This window comes from Odontesthes bonariensis, chromosome 19, assembly GCF_027942865.1.
Source record: "Odontesthes bonariensis isolate fOdoBon6 chromosome 19, fOdoBon6.hap1, whole genome shotgun sequence".
Taxonomy (NCBI): Eukaryota; Metazoa; Chordata; class Actinopteri; order Atheriniformes; family Atherinopsidae; genus Odontesthes; species Odontesthes bonariensis.
Genome location: NC_134524.1, coordinates 28,146,345 through 28,156,874, shown reverse-complemented (window position 1 = coordinate 28,156,874; position 10,530 = coordinate 28,146,345).

Sequence of the window (10,530 nt, the reverse complement as noted above, 5' to 3'; positions counted from 1 at the left end):
GCCCAAACACACTTGGATACATTAAGTGTCAATCCTGCTCCTCCAATCTTTTCCAACACCTTTGCTAGATGTGAAACATGCTCCTCCCAGCTATTGCTGTAGATGATTACATCATCAAGATAGGCAGCGCTATAAGCTTCATAGCCTCGCAGTACTTTGTCCATTAGCCGTTGGAAGGTGGCTGGTGCACCGTGCAGACCAAACGGCAGGACAGTAAACTGGAAAAGACCAGATGGGGTACGAAATGCTGTATATTGTCTGCTTGAAGGCTCCAAAGGAACTTGCCAGTACCCTTTACACAGATCAAGTATGGTAATGAATGTAGCTTTTCCAACTCTTTCCAACAGTTCTCTGAGGCCACATTAAGCTTTCTAAAATCAATGCAGATCCGTAGTGAGCAGGGCTCCAGAGTGCAACCAATTTGGTCGCACATGCGACCTATTTTCTCAATGGTGCGCCTAAAAAAAATCTCAGGTTGCACCGGTGCAACCACCCGTTCGAGGGGAAAAAAAAAAAAAAAAAAGTCTACGCGACTCTGAAAGTCTCCCTGTGCTTCAACAACAGACACACATTAGACCCATATCGTGGTCTAAACCAATCAGAGATTGAGAAGGGCGGGACCCCCTTCTGATTGGCCTGTGTACGTGTGTGTATGTTTCAACACGTGCTTGCTCAGACAGAGAGGTGATGAACCTCGGCCTGTCAGATAAACAGTGGATGTAGCCGCGGGTGATAACATGAAAAGAACGATTGACAACTTTTTGGTTAAGTTAAGGCCTGATTCGTCCGAAAATAACCACAACCAATGCTCTGACACGGAGCCATCAACCTCCCACGTTATGTCATGCCCTGGTCCGGAGCTAGCAACAGATAATGAGCTAGCATCCGGAGCTAGCATCAGATAATGAGCCACATACGATCGACTCCGAGCCAGAACCATCTGAAATTAAAAGGGGTAAAGTGTATACATTTCTAAGAGAGTGGCTTGACCAGTTTCCCTGGCTAAAATACAGTAAAGCCGATAATATAATGCACTGCATTTACTGTAAATTGTGGCAATAGTGCATTTGTGACTGGTTCTAATACATTTCAAATTGAAACACTGAAAAAGCACAACGCATCTATGAAACACATTACCTGCTCAGTGTCCCCTGTCCCCGCTGCCTTTCAGCGGCAGGCAGCAGCTGAAAGCACCTGATCGTTCAGGAATGCGTCAGTGTGTACGGCCGTATCTTGAGGAGAGGAAGACCGGTGAATATACTCTGATATATATATTCAACCCAACTACAGGAGTTGGCCATCCGGGGGGCATGTGACTGCAATGGAGGATAGTCCATAAGACATTGAGCCATGAGATGTTCAGTTTCAAGCCCTTAAAACACTTGCAATTTTAATTTAGATTTTCTTTTTATTTAATTTATCTTGAAATGTTTTAAGTTTAAATTTCAGGTCAGTGAAGCACTTTAAGCACCAACAATTTTTCAGTAAGTTTCAGTAAGTAGTTAGTAAGTTAAGTTCAGTAAGTTTGTAGAATTGTGCTTCAAATAAAGAACTTTATTTTGACCAGATTGCTAGTTAACAGACATTTATGGACAGCGATTTTAAAATAAATAAAGTGAACCTGTAAAACTGCAGTGTTAAATGCAATGCGTTTGAAAATTTGGGTGCACCTAATCTTTGTGCTGGTGCACCTAAGAAAAAAAGTTAGGCGCACCAGTGCAACCAGTGCAAAAAGTTAGTCTGGAGCCCTGGTGAGCCATCTTTCTTAAACACAATGACCACTGGGCTGCACCACTCAGAGTTTGAAGGTTCAATAATACCCGATGCTAACATGGTCTCCACTTCATGTTGCAGCTGCCTCACCAACTGTTGTGGGATTCTGTAAGGGCGTTGCCGAATCGGTTGCTTTTCTTTCAGTCGAATTACATGATCAATCAAGGTAGTTCGACCTGGATTAGGGGAAAAGAGAGGAGACTCTGGAAGATCTGCTGAAGTTGCGAGGCTTGTTGTGAAGTTAAGTGATTGAGATCGGGAGTTACCAGTTCTAACATCACCTCAACGCCAGGCACTTCTTCCTCTTCCGCAGGCCTCATCAGACATGAAATTTCTGAAGCTGGCATGGACGGCTCCTTCCATTCTTTCAACAAGTTCACATGGTAAACCTGTGTAGTCTTCTTCTTATCAGGCTGGTAGACTTCGTAGGTGGTGGGTCCTAGCTTTCGGGTAATGGTATAGGGCCCCTGCCACTTTGCCAAAAGCTTGCTAGTGGATGAAAGTAAAAGTAGCAACACCTTCTGTCCAAGCCTCAAGACTCGTTGGTGTGCATTCTGGTCATACCACCTCTTCTGTTTCTTCTGGGCCTCCAGCAGATTCTTTTCCGCTTTATCCTGGTACTCAGCGAGTCGATCTCTCATCTGCAGCACATACTGGACCACACCTTTATCACTGGATGAGGTCTCTGATGTATCCCAGCTTTTCCTCAACAGGTCCAATGGTCCTTGAACATCCCACCCATAAAGGAGTTCAAATGGGGAGAACCCTGTTGATGCTTGGGGTACCTCACGATAGGCGAAGAGAAGGAATGGCAGCCATCGGTCCCAATCTCTGCCCGTATCACTCACAAACTTCTGCAGCATCCTCTTCAGTGTCTGATTGAATCTTTCAACCAGTCCATCAGTTTGAGGATGGTATGGTGTCGTATTGATGGATGAGATCCCAAGCTGTTTATGGAAGAGTTTTAAGAGGTTAGAGGTGAAATTAGTTCCCTGATCTGTCAGGATCTGATCTGGAATTCCAACTCTGGAGAACAGTTGAACCAAAGCTCGAACTATTGTAGGAGAAGTAATGTTATGCAGCGGAAAAGCCTCAGGAAATCTGGTGGCATAATCACATACTACCAGGATGTACTGATGTCCACGCCCACTCCTCTCAAAGGTTTCGCAGTTCCTTCTGTAACCCTTGCTCTCGCTTTTGCTGACCTGCCAAAAAGTCCTTTATCAAAGTCAAAAACTCACTGTCAGTTGCCTTTAATCCACTGGGCCCAGGTTTCGGTTCACCTTCTTCTTCTGATCCAGCAGACGTTGGCATGCTCTCCCATGCTTCTTCTGCCACATCTTCTTCCATCTTTGTTTGCGATCTAAGGCCAGATCTCTGTTTCCCCAGACGAGAACCTCTTCTCCGGCTTGCCATAATCCCACTTCTGACACCATGTGTGGCGGGGCTCTGTTATGACTTGGGCAAAAATTAAAGCCAAATGCCGGAATTCACTTAGATGGTGTTTTATTGTGCTCATCTTCAAGGCTCAAACAAAAAACAAAGTGAAGCAGCAGTGCAAAAATAATTACAAAGGACATCCAGGCAGGTTAAAATAGAACAGCAGTACCTTCAAAACTCAGACAGTCCATCACCTTCAGTATGACTTAGAGTACGAGTCTAAAACCCAGACTGTGGCCCCAAGCCCTCTTTTTATAGCCATAGGCTCCGCCCCTGAGGTATAAATCCCACCTCTTTACAAACAAAAGACAAAAAAAAAAACCTAAACAATTACAACTAATTCAGGTAAACATCTCACAGTAAATAAAGTCAAAATGTACAAAAATAAATAAAATAAAAAAACCTGTAATCAAATTTATCTACTCAGTTTGACAAATGCAAATTAAATTAATAAGTATCCCGATGACGTCACCATTGCTTTGTCACATGACTCCCTTCCGGCAGCACTCACCCGGAAGTAACCAATCCTACAGATCTAAACCACGCAAAATGTTTGATACCAAACCACAACTTATGATGGGTATGACGACTGTGGCAGGAACACCGTGTGTGCACCCACGACTACCCGCTCCAGCTTCACTGAAACCAAAAGTAAGTGTATGTATCTGTGTGTCGAAACGGGCTTTACTCTTGTGCTACGTTCTAGCTTATGACGGCTCCTCCGTCACACACATGTAGACCGGTTGGGCGAACTCCCATGCACCCTCCAGGATCCTGCCGAGGGTATAGAGCTGGTCCACTGTTCCACGGCCAGGACGAAAACCACACTGCACCTCCTGAATCCGAGATTCGACTATCCGGCGGATCCTCCTCTCCAGTACCCCCGAATAGACCTTGCCAGGGAGGCTGAGGAGTGTGATCCCCCTATTTTTAAAGAGGGGGACCACCACCCCGATCTGCCAGTCCAGAGGCACTGCCCCCGATGTCCACGCGATGCTGCAGAGGAGTGTCAACCACGACCTGTCCACGCTTCAAACAGATTTTCCCCACTCAGCGACACACCCGCTGAGGACAAAACCCTGGTAATTGGCAGCTCTATAGTCAGAAACGTGGCATTAGAGACACCAGCGGCCATAGTCAAATGCATTCCAGGGGCCAGAGCGGGCGACGTAGAATCCTATTTAAAACTACTGGCTAAGGATAAACGTAAATACGGTAAAATAGTTATTCACGTCAGCGTTAATGACACCCGGTTACGCCAATCGGAGGTCACTAAAATTAATGTTGCATCGGTGTGTAATTTTGCCAAAACAATGTCGGACTCTGTAGTTTTCTCTGGACCCCTGCCAAATCTGACCAGTGATGACATGTTTAGTCGCATGTCGTCCTACAATCGCTGGTTGTCTAGATGGTGTCCAGCAAACAATGTGGGCTACATAGATAATTGGCAATCTTTCTGGAGAAAACCGGTCAGATGAGGAGAGACGGCATCCATCCCACTTTGGAAGAAGCAGCTCTCATTTCTAGAAATATGGACGAATTTATTTGTCACCCTAAAACATGACAACCCAGGGCTACCCCCCCAATCAATTAACACAAAAGGAGCAAATCCTCTTGTGCAAAAAAAAATGAAACAAAAACTATAAAATGTGGTTTGCTGAATATCAGATCTCTCCTTTCGAAGTCTCTGTTAGTGAATGAGTTGATTTGTGATCATCATATTGATATATTTTGTCTTACAGAAACCTGGCTGCAGAAGGAGGATCATGTTAGCATTAATGAATCAATTCCCTCTGACTGTTTAAATGTTCACGTTCCTCGAACCACAGGCAGAGGAGGAAGAGTGGCAGCTATTTTCAGATCAGGGTTACTAATCAGTCCCAGACCCAAGATTAGTTTGAGCTCTTCTCAGTTTTTCCCACGCAAAGTGGAAATCACAGAAACCTCTTGTGTTTGTTGTTGTGTATCGTCCACCTGGCCCTTATTCTGAGTTTCTGTCTGAATTCTTTTTTTTTATCCCGGTTAGTGCTGAGTACAGATAAAGTCATTGTAGTGGGTGACTTTAATATTCATGTAGATGTTGAAAATGATAGCCTGAATATGAACTTTAATTCTATATTAGACTCTATTGGATTTTCTCAGAGTGTTCACAGGCCGACTCACTGCCTTAATCACACCCTTGATCTTGTGCTGACTTATGGCATTGAGAGTGAACAGTTAACAGTGTTCCCTCATAACCCTGTCTTATCTGACCATTTTTTGATAACCTTTGAGTTTACATTACTTGACTATACAGTTTCTGAGAAGAAATTTACATATAGAAGGTGTCTATCAGAGGATGCTGTAACCAGATTTAAAGAATTAATTCCATCATCCTTTTCTTCACTGTCATGTGCAGATATGACAGAGGACGACTACCTAAACTTTACTCCAGCAACACTTGACTCTCTTGTTGACAGCACTATAGTTTCAATGCGTACAGCACTGGACAATGTTGCCCCTCTGAAAAGGAAGGTAATCAGTCAGAAGAGGTTGGCTCCTTGGTATAATTCACTAGCCTGACTACGTCATACTCACGATTCTAGTCAGAATGTGAGTCTGATACCGCTCAATAGAGTTTTGAGTATGGGGCGTGTTTCAACCGAACCAGGAGAAATAAATGCCTCTTCGCTCAATTGGATAGACCTACAACCAATCAGAGCAACGTAGTATGTGACGTAGATTAAGCAACACACACTTGTTGTAGGAAGGACGGCAAAAACATATTTTCTATCGATGAAAGCCTTTATCGCGTTCCTCTGTTCGTCTTTCAAAATAAATGCAATGTGGAGATCCTGTGGAACAGACTCGATGGCAGAATCTACACACCCTAGCTCTCCAGCGGCAGCCATGTTCAGCTCTTTAGTGACGTAGTCGATAATGTCCCTGTTGATCATCTGTCCATCATCGTATAAAGCCCGCCCTGGCAATCTGATTGGGTCGACCGATTCTTGGTCGGGCATAATGATTTCCCAACTGAGCAGAGCCAGACCGAACTTCCCAACCAAAACTTTTATGGGCGGGGCTAAGTTCGGCTGGCACCCAGGCTAATAATTCACAGCTAAGTGCTTTAAAGCAGACTGCAAGAAAGCTGGAGAGACAGTGGCGTTCCTCTAATTTAGAAGAGTCTCAATTAGTCAGGAATGATAGTTTAATAACGTATAAGAAAGCCCTTCGTAAAGCTAGAACTGCTTATTATTCATCATTGATAGAAGAGAATAAGAACAATACCAGGTTTCTTTTCAGCACTGTAGCCAGTCTGACTAAGAGTCCGAGCTCTGTTGAGCCAGGTATGCCTTTAACTCTCAGCAGTGATGATTTCATGAGCTTCTTTATCAATAAAAATGTTTCTATTAGAGAGAAGATTGATTGAGTCCTTCCCACTATTATCAGTGATGTATCATCAAGTACAGCAGCTTTAGAAGTATTTTTAGAACCTGATCTGTATTTAGACGGCTTCTGTCCAGTTGATCTCTCTGATCTAACGACAGCAATAGTCTCTTCAAACCATCAACTTGTGTTTTAGACCCAATCCCAACCAGACTGTTCAAGGAGGTTTTCCCATTAATTGACACTTCCATATTGGATTTGATCAATCTGTCTTTGTTGACAGGATATGTACCTCAGCCTTTTAAGGTTGCTGTAATTAAACCTTTACTTAAAAAACCTACTCTTGATTCAGAAGTGTTAGCTCATTATAGACCTATATCCAATCTCCCTTTTATGTCTAAAGTTCTTGAAAAAATAGTTGCAGCTCAGCTTTGTGATCATTTACACAGAAATAATCTTTTTGAAGAGATTCAGTCAGGATTCAGAGTGCATCATAGCACAGAAACTGCACTACTGAAAGTTACCAATGATCTCCTCTTAGCCTCTGATAGCGGACTTGTGTCTGTGCTTGTCCTGTTGGATCTCAGTGCTACATTTGATACGGTCGATCACAGTATCTTATTACAGAGACTTGAACATGTTACTGGGATTAAAGGAACGGCATTAGGCTGGTTTAAGTCATAGATAGATTTCAGTTTGTTCTTGTAAATGAATAATCTTCCTCACACACCAGAGTAAGTCATGGAGTTCCTCAGGGTTCTGTGCTTGGACCGATTCTTTTCACTTTATACATGCTTCCATTAGGTAACATTATTAGACAGCATGGCATAAATTTCCATTCGTATGCTGATGATACCCAGTTGTACTTATCTATAAAACCAGATGAACCCAATAGGTTGGTCAGACTACAAGCATGTCTTAAAGACATAAAGACCTGGATGACTCAGAACTGTCTGCTTCTAAATTCAGACAAAACTGAAGTCGTTATCTTTGGACCTGAGCGCTTCAGGGAGAAATTGTCTAGCTATATAGTTACTCTAGAAGGTATTTCCTTGGCTTCTAGTTCTACAGTGAGGAACCTTGGGAGTTATTTTTTGACCAGAATTTATCATTTGACTCGCATATAAAACAGGTTTCTCGGACTGCCTTCTTTCATCTTTGTAATATTGTTAAAATCAGGAACATCTTGTCTCAGAGTGATGCAGAAAAACTAGTCCATGCATTTGTTACTTCAAGATTGGACTACTGTAATTCTTTATTATTGGGCTGTCCCACATATTCTCTGAAAAGCGTTCAGTTGATCCAAAATGCTGCAGCCAGAGTTCTGATGAGAACTAACAGGAGAGATCATATTTCTCCAGTTTTAGCTTCTCTTCATTGGCTCCCTGTTAAATTCAGAATAGAATTTAAGATTCTTCTCCTTACATATAAAGCTCCTAATGACCGAGCTCCATCATATCTTAAAGATCTCATTGTAAGATATTTTCCTGACATTATTGTGGTCATTAACTCGTGTTTCCCTGTTCCAACAGATATCCTCTGAATGGTGTTACAGTGCCCCCCCCTCATCCCATCTCACAAGCTTGGGTTGGAAAGGTTTTGAGATAAGAGACAATGTGCAACTCAGAGACTTCGCAGACCAACTGAGAGGCTGTAAGGATATGCTTGCTGCCATGAAGTGTGAGGAAGAGCTCAGTTGTCGCCGCACATTGGTTGAGATCATTGGTAAGCTACCATCAGACCTCAGGGCCAAATGGTTAAATAAGAACTATGAAATTACAAAAGAACATCTTCCGAAATTTGACGACATTGTCAGCTTCGTAGAGACAGGCTGAAAAGAGGTCTGATCCAGTCTTTGGTGGGTTAGTTAGCTATAAGAAACAGGAGAAACCAAACAATTTTACATTGACTACAAAGGGGTTCAAAAAACCTTTTCAAAACTACCCCACAAATGTTAAGGCAGCTACTGTTCAGGAGAACAAGTCTACACGTACCAAGCAACCAGCTAATCTAAAGTGTCTGAAGTGCTTAGAGCGCCACTTCTTGAACCAGTGTCCAGCTTTCCGCTCACTAACTGTGCCAGATCGCCTCGTGTTCGTTCAGGAGAAAAAACCTGTGCCAAAACTGTTTCATGATGGGGCACAACACTGAGGTCTGCAATTGGGTATGTAATGTGCCTGGCTGCGGACAGAAACATAACAAATGGTTGCATCCAAACCACACGAGCAAACAGAATACTACAGCAAGTCAGGACGCCACTGATGACAGTAAAACTACCCAACAAACACAACCTACCAGATCACCTAATGTCAGTTGTGGATTTGCTGGAGCTGGAAATGGTAAGGTTTGCTTACCTATTGTTCCTGTTGTGGTTAGAAGCAAGGCTAGCAGCATCAGTTCTGTCACTTATGCATTACTCAATCCAGGAGCAAACACCAGTTTAATGTCGGAAGAACTCACCAAGAAACTCAAGGTTAAGGGCAAGCCTGCCAGGTTAAGACCTTGATACAGTAGGAGGCAGTCGAGAAGGAATATTTACTCGAAGTGTGGACCTTGAGATAGACTCACTGTATGATGGCAGCATGTACACGCTTAATGGTGTGAGAACTAGGGCTGTGTTGAAAAAAAATCGATTTTCCGATTCTGAATCGATTCGCCTATGATAATCTGATTATTGATTCGTCGGTCCAAAGATCGATTTTTTTGTAAAAGAAAAAAAAAAAAAAAAAAAATTTTTTATTTTTTTTAATTTCCCCCAGTGAACTTTTATCCCCGCCGCAGTGAACTTTTACCCCCGCCGCGTCACTGAATTCACGCAGGCGCGCTCAGTCTAGACTAACTATAAACAACAAACATGGCGTCGGACAGTGACGGTCACGTTAGCCGAATTATAACACCAGAGTCACTGAAGGTTCCGATCTGGAGGCATTTCGGATTCAGGGAAATAATAGGGAGGACCAATGAGCTGGACAAAAGTAAAACAATCTGCAAAACGTGTGGAACTGAGGTGAAGCACTGTGGTAATACAACCAACATAAAGAATCATCTGCTGCGGCATCACCCCAACCTGTCCTCCTCGGGGGCACCACAGCAGCAGACGACGCTGGAGAAAATCTTGGCACTACCAGCTAATTCGGTACGTTCTCAGAAAATAACCGAGGCGATTGCGGGCTTCATTTGCAAAGACATGCGCCCGTATTCCGTCGTCGAAAACGACGGGTTCAGACGATTAATGAAGGTCGCGGAACCTCATTATACAATGGTGTCTCGCAAGCGAATGTCGGAGGAAATAATACCAAACATGTACCAGTCAGTAAAGGAAACGGTCAAGAAACAAATTCAGTCAGCAGAGAGGGTGGGCGTGACAACCGACACATGGACATCTGTAGCTACAGAGTCATACATGAGTGTCACGACACACTTTGTTGACGTTGATTGGAATTTGACCTCATATGTGCTTCAAACAACTGAAGTGGAAACGGACCACCGTTCAACCAACCTGGCCGAGATGCTAACATGTGCGCTAGAAGAATGGGGGCTGATGAGCAAAGACCCGGCCATCGTCACGGACAACGCCCCCAATATGGTGCGTGCGGTTGATATTATGGGCCTTACTCACCTCGGCTGCTTTGCCCACATCATAAACCTCGCCTCACAAGCCGGCCTGAAACTCCCCAATGTCGCACGCCTGCTTGCGAAGGTGAGACATGTCGCAAAGTTTTTTCACCGCAGCATGACAGCCACCCGCGTCCTCAAAGACAAACAGAAACTCCTACAACTTCAACCGCACAAGCTAACACTTGATGTGGTAACCAGGTGGAATAGCGCTCTCGAGATGCTTGAGAGATTTCTCGAGCAGCAGCCTGCGATATCTGCCGCCCTGCTCTCCCCCGAGGTTCGCAGGAATGAGAGGGACCTCTGCACTCTGAAGGAGGGCGACATCACAGA